Source organism: Coloeus monedula, assembly GCF_965178545.1.
Source record: "Coloeus monedula genome assembly, chromosome: 4".
NCBI classification, from domain to species: Eukaryota; Metazoa; Chordata; class Aves; order Passeriformes; family Corvidae; genus Coloeus; species Coloeus monedula.
Genome location: NC_138784.1, coordinates 67,528,977 through 67,547,264, shown reverse-complemented (window position 1 = coordinate 67,547,264; position 18,288 = coordinate 67,528,977). Strand labels below are relative to the sequence as shown.

Below are 18,288 nucleotides of genomic sequence, written 5' to 3'. Positions count from 1 at the left end.
AGTTTGAGTTGACACACAAGCACTAGCAGTGTTCGTGCAAAGGAAACAATAAATAATGACAAACTTCAGCAGTGATGGAATCATTCACATGTATTTGACAAACACCCTCAGTGTCCAGCAAGAGAGTATATGGCTTGAGTATATCCCAGAAAATGTAAAGAGTGAAAATAAATCACTTAAAATACAGTGAGTATCCACTTAACCAGAAGACAAATGGTCATCTTTGAACCATTATTTCACTTCATTTCAATGGAAAGGAGGGATGCTCCAGTCCTTTGATCATCTTCATGGATTCCTCCAGACTTGCTCCAATAGGCCCATGTCTTTCTTGTGATGGAGGCCCCACAGCTGGATGCAGCACTGCAGGTGGGGTCTCATGAGAGTGCAGTAGAGGGGCTGAATCACCCCCTTAAACCTGCTGCCTACACTGCTTTGGATGCAGCACAGGATTGGCTTTCTGGGCTGTGAGAGCATGGCAAGCTTCGCATGCTCCAAATTCCCCAAGTCCTTCTCCCCACGGCTGCTCTCAAACCATTCTCCACCCAGCCTGTCCTTGTGCTTGGTACTGCCCTGACCCATGGTGCAACACTTTGCATTTGGGTGTGTTGAACTTGATGAGGTTTGCACAGTCCCACCTCTCAGGCCTGTCAAGGTCCCTCTGGGTGACATCTGTTCCCTCCAGTGTGTTGACCACATCACTCAGACTGGTGTTGGCAAACTTGCTGAGGGTGCACTCAATCCCACTGGCCATGTTGCTGGTAAATGTGTTAAACCCTGCCAGTCCCAGTGCCAACCCCTGAGGAACAACACTCATCACTGGTCTCTACCTGGACATTGGGACACTGAATCTGCTGTGTGGTGTACAGTGAAAGAAGAAGGCCTAAGACTTTTTCAAAATATGTTATAGAAATTTAATGACAAAATTAATACAGCTCACCAAATAGTTCTGAGGAAGAGAGGAGATCTTTACAGAAAGAGTAAGAAAATTAACTTAGTTTTAAGTTTCATGAGAAAAGACATTAAACCCTTCTGTGTTGTGGGGGAGCAACAAAGTATTTGTAACTATAAGGAGAGCTCATTAAAAATCTGCCCCCAAATCTGTCTCTTAAAACATGTCGTGTCTGTAAGTGAGGGTGCTCGTTAGTAATAGCAATTATTGCTCACAGCACTAATAATTGATGCTTTCCCAGTAGTCAGTGCATGTTCTTCTGGAGACATAAAAAGTTTTAGTCTCAGTCTTCTTCTTGCCTTTTTCCCCTTGCTTTTTCAAAGGCAACTTCCCTCTATCTGCCTTCAAGCTCAGAGGCTCATATCTTTTGAACTTGTAGGTGAATAAAATACCTGGCAAGTAACCTGCCAACTGTAGGATCAGTTTCCATTTTCAAGAGAGACTTTTAAATAAGCTGGAATACTTTTCAGAGTTTGTTAGCTCACGAAGTCTAAATGTCAGATTCTTCTGTGCTGAGCAGAGTGTAGGCCTGTGTAATTATCGAGCACAGCAACCCTATTGTTGCTTTATAATTAATTGATTTTCAAGGCAATGCTGCTTCTTTTAATTTAAACATATTTCTCCTATTTAATTTTTTCATAAATAAAGATTACCAAATATATCTCTTGGTTTTTTAAATCCTCTTTCCTCAAGTAAGCCAGCACAGAACTGGAGATTCTTAGTAGTCCTGAAAGTAAAACCTGCCACTCTCCCAAATACAGGTTGAAGTGCCATAATGTGAAGAACAGTTTTAAATTGCTGGGTTTTTCCTACTCTGAAATGCAGCTGAGTAGCCACTGTCCACACCTGTAGCAATTATATCATTCCCTGAGCACACAGAAACAAGCAAACCCCAATAAGCTCTTATTGACAGTAACAGCAAGGAGACCTTACCGAGACTATGGCAGTGCATATTTTAACACCATTATTGCATTTTTAATTGAAATTGGTCCCCCCTTAACATGCTACACTTAACCTCTAGATACAATGTGCTGTACAAGAGTTTTGAGACAGTCACACATTAAAGGTGTGTAGTTAGGCATAAAGCCAAAGCAAAGTGCTCCTCGTTCCTCTGGAGAAGAATATCCACCAAGGAATGCAAATAATTATATTTGGCAGGTATCCTTATCAGCAAGTGATTCAGCCTTCAACAATCTCCAATTCTGCAAAAGGAAGAAGATTACTTTATAATGCTAATAAATGATCAGTATTCTATTTCTATTGATTTTTATTCACGTGCAAATAAATAAGCACTCTAGCACCACCATGTTTCCTTCTTTATAACATATTATTACAGCATTAAACTGATACAAATGCTAGACCTTGACATAGATTTCCTATTAGCTGATTTGTGCTGAAAACCATGTGATGTGTATAGATGAGTTTGTTCACCTATTTACCATTTTAAAAAGTAATATATATGACAAAAACTTAAATACCACTTTTTACACTTTCTATCAATGGTAGAAGGAACCACTAAATGTATTTTCTTTCAACCAGCTTCCAGGTGTATGCAGCCTCATATGGGAGTTGCTTCTGTCAGAAGCAAACTTTGCTCATAACTAATCATAATTTTAGAAGGTCTGTTGCTTATGTCGAAATTAATTCACAAAAAGAACAAAATCTAATGTACAGTGTAATTAAGCACTGGCAAACCTAGATATTCAAGGTCTAGGAAATGGAAAAATTAAGATATCCTTCAGGTGTCTTAACAGATTGCAACTAGGCTCCAGTTTTCAAAAAAAGAGATATAAATAACCAGTTAAAAACATGTTTAAATGCAATCTTTGTTTATTTAAAGAACTTTTGCATTATAACTATTCCACTAGCCCCTTCTAAAATTTAAAATGTAGATACCCTGTGTCTGGCTGGTGTCTGAAGAACAGCTGCAAAATAAAAGAGATATTCTGATTTGAAAAGAAACCAAAAGTATTGACACATCGATATAAACTATTTTTCTAATCTATATGTATTAGAAAAGTGTTGAAATAATATGGAATAAAACATTAAAGTTCTATTATACCCCGAGTCACAATGTAGTGCCATGCCTTAATATAAATATTTGTTAATTCTCTGACTAAAAGTACTTCAAAGTGAAAAGTACTTTTGAATATTCCTTCCCTCCTTTGCATCTTTCTTGTGTGGAATACTAAGTTAATACTAAATCAGAGGTATTTAACAGGAATGGGGATAAAGATATGTAAAAAACAATTGGATAAAAACAAAAGAATTTCACAGTACATGATGGTGCTAGTCAGCCAATCCTTCTATGGAACCACTATTGTGAGATACTGTTCACAATCGACAGCACAAAGAAAAATCCCATTCAACTAGAACAGAAGAGCTTTCCAATTAGTAAGACATAAAGCAGGCATTGTCGTGCTCTCAGTTCTGTATGTCATTTCTAATAAAGATTGGATAATAGAAATGCGTGCTAAAATGAACCTTTTTTTTTAATAAGAAGGCTCTATATAGCAGGAAAATAATATGAACTTTTTTGGTCTAGCTGTTTCTCAATCAAAGGGCATATCAGTTACTGTATATTACTGCAACATTCCAAGCATTAAATTAAATTATAGACAATAGAATCAAATACAGTTTACATCTGTGGGGCATTAAAAAATGAGGCACGTTCAGCAGTTTATTTATTCCCAGTAGAAATACTCCTGTTGAAACAGTGCTTTGAAAACATTCTTTCCTACCAGGCTTGGCTGTTTCAAATGTGTTCCTCAGGCAATACACATATTTAGTTTTTAAATGTGACATGTAGAAATCAACCTTGATTTTCTTGGATGGCTGGACTTTCTTTAGCTGTGCAACGGTTTAGGTAACCTTATCACTCCCAAGCTCTAACCCTGCTACTGGACCTGTACAAACAGCCTGAAGCACACTTATTCCACAGGGCTGCAAATAAGCACCAAAGGTCCACCTGTGTTAATATGTTTTGAAGTCTTCTGTCACTTATTACACAAGATTAATGTGTAAGGGGAGGCCAAATACTGTGGAGACTGAACATGCGATCTTTAGTCTAAATATGAGGATCTGTACCATCTGAGCTGAAAATTATACCGTTAGTGGAATACCATTACAGCTCACTGCAGTCATAAAAGAAGGGGCTGCAAACATTACTGGTAGGTTTGGATGCACATTTTAAAATCTAGCTTAAAATTGTTTTCTAAATCAAAAATATTTTGGATTTAAATATTAGGCATCATTTCTTCTTCTTCCTAACACTAGAAAAATGCTTCTGTAATTTAGATCAGCAGACTGTATAAATAAATCAGAAACATCTATAGGGTGCATCAAGGACAAAAGTCTACACAGGTATAAGTAAGTGAAATGTCATTGGGCAATTTGCAGTGCTACCTTTTGCACAAGTGTTCATTTTAACTTCTTTGGCTGCTGTGGTCTTTTGCCTGGAGACACCAGGGCACATTTGAAATTGAATCATTACGTATGTTGAGTCCATCCATTGCATGATTTGCTACACTATTCTCTAAACACATACCAGTCTATTCCTTTTTTTTTTTTTTCCAAAAAAGACTCATTGGTCAAGAAAAATTGCCTGTATCTCCATAGAGTGTGTAGCTTGATGTGAAATTTAGTGTGTTGAGTTCTGTGACTAAAAGCCCAAACTGGGTTGTGTTGAAAGACAAATGAAGATGATTAAGCAAAAATAAATCAGAATTTCCTAGAACTCCTGTGTAATAGAATTTCTGACTGTTTATAGTAATATTCTGCAGACTTGCCCTACTTGTTTTTTTCATTTAAAGCTCTCTGACAAAAGAATGTAAGAGAGAGGTAAATATTTAACATGAATGGATTCCTTAGATGTCTTTAGTAGAACTGACTTGAAGCTGAGGATGGCATTTCAAGACATGCAATTTGTGTTAAGGTGCTGATGCTTATATTTTTTGTACAAATGCAAGAACAGGGGAGGGTGAGTCAGTGGAAGCCACAACTGCCTTGACAACATCAAGCCATCTATGCAAACACCATAGCTTCCAGTTTTCAGCACAGACAGCATCCGTACTGCTGCTTTACTAGAGCAGCACATGTAAATCCTTATCAGTAAACCACCAACAGATACAGTGGAAATAAATCCTTCTAAAGGACCTGTCTTCTGATCTTTATAACCCTTCTAAACAGAGCAAGAAAGAAAGCAGTGCAAATTCTACTGACCATCTGACCTATGAATTGCCAAAATGTTAAATTATCATAGGGAAGAAAAAGTAATTGTTTCCAATAGCATTTTTAAAGCTATTCAGGTAATGATGATAGACATAGAAAAAAGAACTGATAACAACAGAAAAAATAGTTACTGTCAAATGACATTAATAGCAGCACCAGGCTAGACTTGAATAGGAATAGGTAGGTATAAATAAGCTGTTTCTTTCTGAGGAGATGGATGTAAATATTCTTTTTTTTATCTTACTTTTGCATAGAAATATTTTAATTGGAAATGTGACACATCCAACTAATGATCTGGTGTCAGCATCTTGTGCTTGTAGAAAACTTTGTTCTTTAGTGTACATTATATTATGGAAAATGAAGATGGGGAAATAACCTGGAAGACAGCTAATCTTTCCCCACTAGTGTGTGGCTATTAACTAGAACAGATTGCCAGATGTTTCCTCCTATCTTTTTTAATTGGTTCATCTACTAGCAGTTCCACTGCTTGCCTTTGCAGATAATTCTAAAACTAATAGATCTTTTACATTATTTGTATCCTTATTGCTAAACTACCCACCACAATGCCTTGTCTTGTCCTTGCAGTATTTGCTGTTAACTTTTCTCTTTCTTTTTTTCAAAAACAAATATATATAATTGTGCTATGGTTAAACAATTTTATCTTCCATTGCTTTAAAGAGTGGAAAATGGGTAGAGAATGTTTGGTACTTATCATACACTCAATTTGAACAAGTGAATGGGATTGCAAAAGATGCAGTGAAAACCATTTTTTGGGTTCCTTGTGATACACGTATAACACACATCATGGCATGTGTGGTCTCTCAGGGGCTGCCATCCCCTGGTACATAACAGCTGTTTATATTGAGAAATACATCCTTCTGCAAGAGAGCCTGTTGAAATCAGAAACTGTATATAGATATTCATGTGAGTAAAGCTGGCAGAAACAAACCAGATATATTGCATTCTCACTTACATGTACCAGCATTTTCTAATGCTTTGCCTCCTTTCTTTTCTTTGTAAAGAAAAGTGTCTCACTGCCTTCAGATATTTTATAATATCCTACAAGGGTCCGAATAGGACCCAATTCTTTAATTCTTAAAGAGACAAAATTCCCTTGAACTTTAGTTAAGCTTATATAAAAAGTGGCAGAAATACTTAAGTGTAACATTTTCCTCTAAAGTATTTATGAAATATAATATAAACAATTAAATAGCTCTCAGTTAAATAATATATGTTTTGGACCTATTCATTCCTAATTGTACTTACTTCTGACAGTTTGATAAATATATTATTCTGTGACAAGCTATTTCATACAGTTCATTATGTTCTTCTTACATATTTTTCCTAGTATCAAGCATAGAGAATTGTATCCTGATGTATAAATTCTAGTGCAATATGCAGCACGTATTACAAATTTAATTTGTCCTCAGATAGTCCCATGACTGTAAATAATGTGCAGAATATAAATCTCTCTTTCTATTCTATTCTAAGAAAAAACATTGCTGTCAGATTAAGTACATTGTACTTGGGATTTATAATTCCAATATAATAGCTTCAAATTTTTCATATATATATTGACAATCATTTTGGATGTAACCAGCATATCTCAAAACTTGGTATTTAGAAATTGTCTTGTAATTTTGTAAAAGGATTCTGAATGTTGTCTTCCATATGACTTTTCCTCTACATTTTCCCATCTCTACACACTACTATGAAAAATCCATAGCAGATTTTTCAGTTCTTTTGCTTTTGGAGATAGCTAAATTTTATTAAAGATATACCTTTTTAGAGGAGACATAATAATAGGTACTTTAAAGGTATGCAGAAGTTCTTTGCTAGCTGTAAAGATTCTGGTTTTGGCTTTTGATTTTGGTGTTTTTTCCTCTATGAAGCATTATGAAATCATGGAAATTTGATTTTTTTTTCATTGATTAATATTTTGGCAAAAAAAAGGGATATTTACATGTTTTAAATTAAGACTTCCATTTTGTTTTAAGAACATGTCATTTTGAAATGTTAGTTGACTTACTATAAAAAGAGAGGACTGCATTAATCAAAATAAAATATGTAAAATTATCAAAATAATTCCATCCATGGGAAAATAACTAGATTTTTTTGATGTTTGAAAATGCTCTGTATTTGAAGCTTTTATTCCAGTTTGGGATGGAAACATTTTCCATAATCTTTACAAAGTCTTTCAGTGTCTGAAAAATATTCTCTCCCAGTTCCAATATCTTTTGTGTGTTCTGCTCCCAAAATTTCCGAGGGCAAATTCTCAGGACAGTAGCCTGTGGGTCACCCATTGTGCTTTCTCTCAAAAGATGAAGTGTCCAGCAGTTTTATGCAGACTTGCTGAGTCATCATTACAAATCATGCAAATCAGAGCTAAATTCAAACCCTAGAGAATTTTGTGAACACTGAAATTATTATTTTCTCATTTACCCCATTTTCATGATGGAAATTCTTTAATTTTGGTTTCTTTTTTTTTTTTTTTTTTTTTTTTGTTTGTTTTTGTTTAGTTTTGTTAGATTGGAAATTCCTGGAGAAAACACTTGTTTTCTCAGGGCTGTGTATTTTTCCAGTGCTGAGCAGTACATAATCTAGTAATGAGTGGTGTTCCTCAAGGATCTGTACTGCAACTAATACTATTTGATATCTTTAAAAGCAACATAGACTGGTGGATTGAGTCCATCCTCAGGAATTTTGTGGATGTCACCAAGCTGGTGGAAGCAGTGACAGTGCCTGGCTCTGGCAGGGGTCTATGGGAGATGATCTTCAAAGGTTCTTTCCAATCCAAAACTCTATGTGTCTATGATTGGATCCCTAGATCTCTATGGACTTCTGCACAACTCTTTAGTATACAAAAATGAATCACATATATCAGTCCTTCATTTTCATGATATCTCTATAATTCTAAACATCAGTAGCCCTCATGAGAAATAAAGAACATTAATGAAATTATCTGATGTTCTACCTTCTGTAAAGACAGCAATGAGTAGAAAAGACAGATTGATCCCAAAACATCTGAAATTAAGCCCCAGTGTTAAACCAAGCATCAAGATGAAGGTGAATTTCTAAATTACAGTGAAGAAAGAACTAATGAAGGAACACCCATAAGTGTATGGTGTTTTCACATCGTGTGAAAAATGGTTCAGGATAGAGTCATACTTGAGACAACATTGGTTCCATTTTGAAGTGGGAGAGGTTTATGTGGGATATTTTATGACTACCATCAGGTCAATTGAGGATATAGAGATGCTACTTGTAATTTCAGGAGATTGTTTCTCTGTTCTAATGTTGAATTCTCTTCAATGTAACAGGAGCTTTTGTTATCATTGGGTATTTTTCTAAAAGCATCTGAAAGGCTTAGGAGCACAAACGACAGCTGAAATTCAGTACAGTCTATTATGTGACTCTGTTGGATAATCAAATGTGACATGAGAAAAGAAAATGTTTATATCAAAGTACAATAAACTTCTAAACAAGCACTATCATTTTTCTCTGTCTTGAAAAATCTGACAGAAACAAATAAATAGTGTGGGGAAAAAAAGGAAAGGAAGGATAGGTGGACATATCCATGAAGGTTTGAGGATAATATGCAACAGTCCATATTATAATTCATAATAGTTACGTGACCATTAATAGCTGCCTATTATTGACTTCTATTCTCCAGTAACACTATTTAAGATCAACTGTGTTGAGTTCTAAACAGAAGAATGTTTTGACTGTTAATATTTGCAAAGCATTACTGATTCTGAAAGGTTTCAAATATGTCCTAAGTTATTCAAATAAAGCTTTTTTCTGTCTCTTTCTTCCAAGGCATTTACTTAACCAGCATTTTACAGATAATTAAGTGTACTGGGGGAGAAACAGAAGAGACAAGAAAGACAGCTATTTCTGTGTGTCGCCCGTCATTGCAGCGATTAAAATTTCAAGCACTGATAAAATACAACCTTGGTTTATTTATAGAATGCATTTTAGAGTGGAATTCATCTACAGTTTATTATTTATCTAAAACTTAGCTTACATTCTTAAAATTTGGATTATAGAAATTATTACTTTCAGATTATATTTGTTTGGATGCTTTTATAAAGGAATTTTCAAATGCCAATTAGGAATACCTCTTTCTTTTGTTCTGATAAAAAGCCAGACAGCTGGATAAATACCTTAAACTAAACACCTGACTGAACAAAACAAAAGCTGAATATGACATATCCCACCCTGTAATATAAGAGCTTGAATTCTTTCATAAAGCTCTGTGTCATTTAAAAAAAAAGATTAAAAAATAAAGGCAACAAGACCTTTGATGTATTCAGCTTTTGTTAATATTTAAAAGTATTTGAGATGTATGTGGAAAAGCAGGGTCAAATCATGGACATATTAGTGCCAGTTAACTCACCTGAGGTATGTCTCCCAAAGACACTGATATAACAGCTGAATATGTCTCCTTTCTATGAATTAAATCTTTCCAGAGACGATATTCTGGTCAATTAAAAAGAACAAACTTTGGACTAACAAACTGCTCGGTTCTATGTAAGTCTATTCACTGCTGTTTATAGACTTTGTATGCTCAGTGAAAATTGAGTTTATTTCAGTGCATGAGGTGTAGCAAATCTTTCTAAACTCACCTATGGACTATTATCTCAAACTCTGCATAAGCTGTGAGTAATTTATTTCACAGGAAAAAAAAAATACTTTGAAAATTTCGTTTCATCTTTTTAGTTATTTCCATTTCAATTTTCCCTCTGACTTTTGCTTTTCTTACAATGCCTCCTTTCTCCTCCATTCTGTTTTTCTCCTGTTGATGACTCCAGATAGCCTTACATACACTGTCAATCACATGCCATCCTGCCCAAGAGCATATGCTGCTGAAAATCACATGAGATAGCTCCTTTTTATCCATCTTTTACAGGGGAAATTCAATTTAACAGTCATTTTGAATAGCATAAACCCCTGACTCTTGGCATCTTCATTTTAAATGAAAGCACCAGATTCTCTTTCTGTCAAAACACTGGGTCTCTCCATAGGATGAATTCTACTCTTCCCAGACTGGTGTGGTAATAAGCATGTAGTAACTGGTACACCTTAATAAATCAGGTCCTCAAGAGACTGGACTGTCTGTGTTTCATCAGCAGAGGTCTGTGATTATTTGAACCATATGTACCTTCTAAAACTCAAGTTTTATAAATCAATTATTTCACTTGTTAACACTATTAAGATATTAAACATAATGTAAAACATCTTCAGTGTGTATAATTTTAAAAGGACATTTCTTTCTATGCTTACTTCCTTAGAGATACTTTGGATGAAGTGCATGAAGTTCACAAAGACTATTTCATGGATGCTTGTGTCATCCATTGGCTGGAATAATTTCACAGTAAAAAAATTCCAATTTATATTTCTGCTGAAATGTTTTATTAGAAAAGCACATTTCTGATGCTTTCTATCATGCAATCTAACTTTTGGAAAGAAATTTGTAACATTGATGAAGATATTTATTATCCACAACATTATCATTTATTATCACCTCCTAAAATGCTTTACTAAAAATAAAGGATCATTAGGATTTGAAGTTACTAGAGAATTTTAGGCAGCCACATTATGCAAGTCACTGAGACCTGGGAGTTCATAACAGACAGAGTATTATGTCATTTTGCATAAGCAGTTGTTTGATATTTTCATTACAACCATGTTTCAGAACTGTGCTGGCAGATAGCACTTTGGGGATGCATGTACCTTTTCTAAGAAAAATCCCACTGGTAAGGTAAACAAATTTTTTGATAACAGAGTCCCTGGTATAATGAGTATGTCAATTTACCATAGCAAATTTGTTTGAATGAGTGCCAAAATTTGCCATCTACTACTGAAATGAATTAAAAGAATAAATTCTTCACCACTCTGCAAGCAATATCCTGCTAACTGGAAATAGATATGGTAAAAATATAGTAATATTTATTAAAAATATTTGAAATTTTTATTATCATTGAAAATTAATATTATCATTAAAAGCATAATGAATGGTAGACATCATTTATATAGTAGTTTAACACTGAAATGATGAAAATTTAATCTCATTCTTAGTTGATTCTCTGTCTGTTGTTTCCCAGGATCAGATAAAATACAGAAAGATAAGTGTTTTTCCTGTACTATTTAATCCATATTGGTGTGATAACCTAACTCAAAAAGGCTCAAAATGGCAGATGAGCTCTGGATTAGGCCTTATATCACTAACCATAGTAGCTTACTGCTATAATGGAAACCAGTAAGATCCAGAAATTGGTAGGGTCAAATGTGTTAGTGTCAGAAAACAAATATCACTTCAACATACACAACAGTTTAGTGGGTTCTGTAACTGCTTTCATTTGACTTACAAAGAGATTTTCTTCTAAAACAGTCTGTAAATCATCCGTAGTTTCTAGGTAAGTATGATTAAAACCCAAAAAGATCAAAGTTTTATTACATGGAATTTCATTTCTTTTCAAGCATTAGTAACATTAAACTGAATATCAGTTATTTTTTATATATGTAAAAAAATTTACCAGCATGTAAATCTAGAAATGGACCTTAAAATTGCTGTAAACCCAGCTTGTATGAAGATGATGTGCGATTACTCTTAAATTGATGTACACCATAGAGGTTTCCAGCAAGAACTAGAAATATTATGAAATGCTGTGTAAAAATACATGTTTTTACTATTATATAGTATACTAATACAATAAACCATGGCCTTTTTTAATGCCTATATTTCTGTTGTTTAGTAACTAAAACCAAACCAGCTACAGTGCTACTAACTGAATATGTTATTTTGCTATCAGGGAAGAAAAACTAAATATTTGTTAAATATGACAGAATATACACATATCACAGTATATATGTGACATATAATAGTTTGAGATGGAAATATCAAGGATTAGGACTTGAACTATCATGATTAGCTGTGTTAAGGGCTTTCAAGCTACACAGAATATTTTCTGCCATTACCTGAGTAGAATTAGAAGAAACAAAAATATTTCCTAAGATTTATTACATGTTCCAGTTTTAAGTTTTTCATATATTCTTGAGGGGAAAAAAGCCACAAGAGTGTTTTGTCTTGCATACAGATTTAAACTGTGCTTGTCTCCCCAAACTGGACCTTTTAATTTCAGAAACTTTTGCCTCTGTAATTTGGACAGACTGACAAGGAAAGATCTTTGAAGTTTTTACTTTAATTCAAACTTCATCACTAGATCCAGAACATTTAGGGGAAAAGAGAACCAAATAAGCAAAATTATTCATGGGCTTTGCTGCACCAGCTCCCTTCATGAAGCCAATTACATTCTCCAAATAAAGCTCTACAGCCAAACTCACCTGCTGTTAAGAGCAGAGGTTGAATCATATGAAAGTAGTTATGGACTAATGGGTTTTTGCTTGTTGTTACTAGACTTTGCCTTCTGTCTCCTACCCTGCCAAGTTTCTGAGGCATCTGTGTGGCAGCCACAGAGATAAAACCTGAAGCAGTGAAAGCTCATACTTCAGTCTCCCTCACAGGCTTTTAAACCTATCTCCTACTAATTCATGTTCCCCAAATAAAACACTAAAGTATCTTAAGAACGGTGTTTTCAAATTACAGTGGTATCTTTTGGCATTACTACTGCTCTAGATTTTTAGTTTACTATTTGCTGTTAATTCTGTTATAGTTCTTGGCTCAGATTTTGCTACCAATTCTCATGCAGCAGGATTTACTTTGGCCATCACTGTCTCCTTTGGCCAGCACTTGTCTCCTTTACTACTGCCCAACAAGTTTAGTTCCTTGCTGGTTCACCAGAGTTAATGCATTTTTCTATTATCTGACAATCACTATCACCACTTTATTTTTACAGAGCTGTATTTGACTGAGGACTGTAAGCACAGGAAAGCAAAAATTGCTAATCTCATTCAGCAGCATTGGGGTTTTTAGGAGAGTTTTAGTCTCTAATGGTTTTTTTCCCAGGGAAGAAATCTTGTGCCTCCTGCTACTAATTTTATACAGTCAGAGGTCTTAACCTTGTCAGAAAGATTCAACCACTTGTAAGTTTATATTTTGTCCTTGTGATGGATGACTCTTAAGAGTACCCTTGCATAGACATTTGCCTTAAAGTACCAGTGTTTTAAAACAGAAGATACTTATATTTCCTGGTCTTACAGTTGACCTGTAGTTCATAAGCTGTGTCACAGATATTTCAGGCTCTCCCCTATGTCTCTTTTTCATTTTTCCTTCTCTTTGCTTCTGTCCCTTTCTTGTCACATGTAAGCAGGTTTTGTTATCACTTGGCAGCAATACAGCAAAAAGCTAAATTAAATAAATTTACATAAGGTTGACTAAGTTCTTGTAAATCTTGTTCCGCTGTAGTATCTATATTCCAGGACTATGCTTCTAATTTGAAGCATCAGATGTCCTTCAGGTGCTCACATTACATAGACTTTTTATCAGTGGCCTTTTACATTATTGATGGGGGCAGAAGGCAACCCCAGTCATTAGCTCTTCCTGTAAGGCAGCACTGAAACATCCACCTTATGTGGACTCATTTGTCAGTGCCCTGCATCTGGAAAACATCTTTGCCAGAAGAATGATCTGCAACATGAAGTAGTGTGGGAGGTGAGACTATATTTCTGAAGAATTTAAAAGGGGAGCCAAAGATTTTTATGAGGGCAAAAAAGGGCAAAGGCTTGTGCAGTAGCGATGATGTAATGCTATGAAGAACGGAGTAGCGCAACAGCAGCTTTGTCACTCCCTAAGAAAAATAAGAAAGATTAAAAATTTGCATTGATATTTGTCTATATTCAAGGTCCAAATTGATATATTACTCAAAATGTGATTAAATTCTAAAACATGTTACAAATGAAATGTCACTATACTCTGGTTGCTGTGGAGCAGCATTGAGATTTTTGCATTTAATGTTCTAAGCATATTTAAGTTATCAATCACTTATAGTTAAAAAATATTGAAATAGAAGTCGGGTGACAATTTTTTTTCTCCCCAAACGAATAGAAGAATTTCTAATAGAAGAAATGGCTGCTCTAAAGTAATCTTAGAAGTAAGAATTATATACTGCTCATTAAAATATCTAAGAAAATGGGTATTAGGAATATAATTAACATTGTTAGACCAATGTATAACAGAATCCATTTTGTCAAACAGGATACAGTATGAATATGTTCACCAAAGTAGTTATGCAATAAGAGAAAGGGTGGTAAGCAAGATCCATCTGAATAGTTTCCAGAAAGCTCTGGCAGACAGATAGCAAACCATCAGGTTTGTTCTCAGCTTTTAAAACAGTAAGAAATAAGATTTGTTCTCTTACGAAATGTAGTTTAGCAGTCCAGACTTGCCTTAAAGCTTTCACAGGTAAAGTGAAGTGTCATATAGGAGTATGTAAATATTGAAGCAGTCTTTCCTTTGTTGAGTAAAATGCTGTTTGTACTGCAATGGTGTGGGTTTAGTTATGGTCTTGAGTCTTTAGATTAAAATGGCAAAGCAGTATAGCACAAAAGATAACATTTTCTCAAATTTATGGGTCAGTACTCCAGAAGATTTGTTTTTACCAAAAGATAACAGTAGGAAAACTCTTTTCTCTTTTTTTTCTGTGTGTTGAGCACTAGCAATATATTCCCTGTGAATAATTCATCCCCTGTGTCTCTGGCTTTTTACTTCTTTACACAAGATCTTTACAGAAAAAGGACTTTTTTTTCCTTTGTCACAGAAATCTTTAGAAACTCAGTAAAAGGAAGGGCTCTGCTCAACTGAAGCCCTTAGTCACTCCCACATGAGGAAGAAGCCAAGGATTTCTAGCTGGAACAGCTTGTAAAGTTTATCCACTAACTGTTTAATATAAAATGCATAGACTATCTTGAGCAGCAGAGCCAGAACTTCTTTCCCAGAAAAGCAGTTTAACTACGAAATTAGAGTACAACTTCTTGTTCACTCTTTCTGAGTCTTAAATATTTTGTTGCACAGCTTCAACAGGGAATGGAGAAAACGTCCATCCTTCCCTACCAATCCAGTAGCTAATAACTTGTGATTAGACCTCTTTATGGTAGAGGAAGATCTGAGTTTCAAGCCATTTAGAAAAGGAAATTGAAGTCATGTCTGCTATTCCTTAGCTGACCCATTTAGCCATTAGACTATTTTAAAAATGTTAGGCAGCACTGTTTTTTCTTTTGTTGAAGAAAATTGCACTTGCACCTGATCTTGTAAGTGTGCTAAGATGTGTCCAGCATAAATGTGGACATTAAATCCTAGTATTAGGTAGAGGAACAACCTCTCTTTGGGTTATGCTCAAGTATAGACATGGTCTGGAAATTAATTTTTTTAATTAAAGGGTATCAGAATGGCCAGCAGCACAACTCTTGACACCTCAAGTAATCCGTATTTACAAGGTGACCCTTGTGAGCATAAGTTTCTTCAAAGTAACTGAAATTAGATTTTGGGGAAAGTTGCTTAAAAGTTTGAATTGAAGGGCCTCACTCCCAATTGTGTTGTGATTTCAATGACCGAGTGCAACTCAGCACTCCAAGTGCAGTGATCCATGTGTCCAGCCCTGGGGTCCCCCCACATAAGAAGGATGTGGACCTGTTGGAGCAGAGGAGGCCACAAAGATGATCAGAGGACTGGAGCACTTCTAGAATGAAGACAGGCTGAGAGAGCTGGGATTACTTAGCCTGGAGAAGAAAAGGCTTTAGGAAGAACTTACAGCAGCCTTCATTGTCTAAAGGGGCTACAAGAGAGCTGGAAAGAAACTTTGTAGAAGGGCATGTGGTGATAGAACAAGGGGTAATGGCTCTAAACTGCAAGAGCTTAGGCTGAAATTAGATACTAAACATTTTTTACTGTGAGGGTGTGGAGACACCGGCACGAGTTGTCCGGAGAAGATGTGGGTGTCCCTGCCTGGAAGTGTTCAACGCCAGGCTGGACAGAGCTTGGAATAACCTGGTCTAGTGGAAGATGACCCTGCCCATGGCAGGGGGGTTGGAACCAGATGATCTTTAAGGTCCTTTCCAACTCAAGCCATTCCATGATTCTACAAACTACAAACAATGCCCTTGTGTGAGTGTGAAGGCTGTTCTGTGTCTGGAGGCAGCAGGAGCAGCAGCTTCTCTTCTGGAAGCAGTACAGCTGCATTCCTGCAGTGCTACATTGAAGCCAACCAGCTTTGCTGAAGGGGCACAGCACTACATGAATGTTGTTCTACTGCTTCAGAACCTGTGTCATTTACATCAAACCACACCACGGTGAGATTCACTTACCTAGAAATGACAGGCTTCTAGAACCATTTTAGACTCCCAGATATACCACTCATTCTCCAGGCATTCAGGAGGTGTTGCATTCTATTTGCTTGCACTGTCCTAATATCTCACATATCCTACAATGTATGGAAATCCTACTACCTTTCAAAGGATCTACATAATACTGCTACATTGGTGTTTCAGTACAAAATCACTCTCCAAACCCAACTGCTTGTTGTTTTCCAGCCCTTTCAGATATCAGGTTTACTTCTATTCTCATCTCTACCCCCACAGCAAAACCGTGTCAGTGTAGGTTGCTGGATGTAGTGTTAGAAACATCTCTTTTTACAAGTTTGATCTTGAAAGATGTTTAATATTCTCAACTTCTATTTAAGACAATAATATTCACAGGTGTGCTTTGCAGGACTGAGTCTTATATGAGCAGTTACCAGTTTATGTGATCAGGTAGAGGACATCAGTATGAGAACACATGAGTCATATCTCTGATCCATGTAAAGAAATATTGTCTCATTTATGAGCAATTTGCCTTCAGGACAACATGAAAATAAATCAAGGGAAGCTACCACAGTAATCTTTTGTGGCTTGTATATAACTAGAATTTAAAATGCAATTCTTTTCACTTCAAGACTGATTAAAAAATAAAATATATTGAATGTTTTATATTCTTGCAAATAAGAAGTGGCTTTATTTAGGACCAAAAGTGTATTTCTAGCTCAGCTTTCATTTCATTTCTAATCTGTTCAGAAACAAGCGATATTCTTCCAAAACAGCAATCTGCTCATTTGCTTGGAGAGAGCAAGATTTGAAAGTGCCGTTTCCACATTGCTGTGCAGCTGTGTTCTGGGTGTATCTCTGTCAAAAAATGTGTATCTATCCACTGGTTAGTATGCAATGCTTAGACAAAAAACTCTTGTTCTGTTCATCATGATGTTCCTCTCTCTGAGTTTTTCCATTTGTTAAGTGAAGCCAGTCAAACACAGGTACAACTATTTAATACATTCTGTTTGAAGATCACTCAAGAAAGGCATCATATGTGAGACTGAATTTTTGCTATGACTCCTTTGATGTAAATTTTATCACCTAAGGAAACAGCTTTCAGAAACTAGTTACTTTCAGCCTCTGTTGACCTGAACTAATCCTACCTAGTAAATGGAGCAAAACATATTTATCCTATTACTGATTTTCATTAATCATCACACACACAATATACTTAATAATTTAAAATTAATAGAAATTGTGTCAATTTTTAAAATTAAATTAATATCCTTTTGGAATGTTAAATTTCTTGCTTACAGAACATCAGCTGTGGTCTCTGTGTTGCTGTCAAGGTGCAGCATGGACAAATGAACATAACTGCTGGTGTAGCATGTGAGCAGGACCCTCCAAACTGCATGGGGGCTCATTTGTCTTCTCCAGCTCTGGGACAATCCCACTTCTTCCAGCATCAGCTGCTGGGCCACATCCAAACAATTGAAAAAGTTATGTGAGGATAAGCATATTTAGCTATTTTTAACAAAAGTGATTTCTTCAAAATAAAACAATTTGCCACAGTACAGACATAAGAACATAGTTGCTTTCCCCCAGTTCAACCGCTGTCATTTTGGAGGGAGTCTGAGGGTACTCTCTGTAATGGATCCTTTTGAGGCTTCTCAACAGCAAAATGGTTTTCAACCTCTCTGACCTGCTGCAAGCCAGGCTGTGCTCTGCACCACAGAGCAGAAAATCCCCATGCTTGCCTCTTCTTTCCTGAGGCCTGAATCCAAGTTTCTGCAGCACTACCCAGAATGAACTTACTTTTCTCTGTGGGACTGACTTTAGCTTGGATCATGTACAGTTAAGCTTCAGAT

The 18,288-nt window shown here is 35.8% G+C and overlaps 1 protein-coding gene across 1 annotated transcript in view; it reads left to right on the top strand.

The window, feature by feature from the left end:
- Positions 1 to 18,288, top strand: part of SEMA3E (semaphorin 3E) — a gene marked incomplete at its 3' end in the record, with an annotated part of 131,532 nt that overhangs the window by 51,180 nt on the left and 62,064 nt on the right. The window lies entirely within an intron of this gene.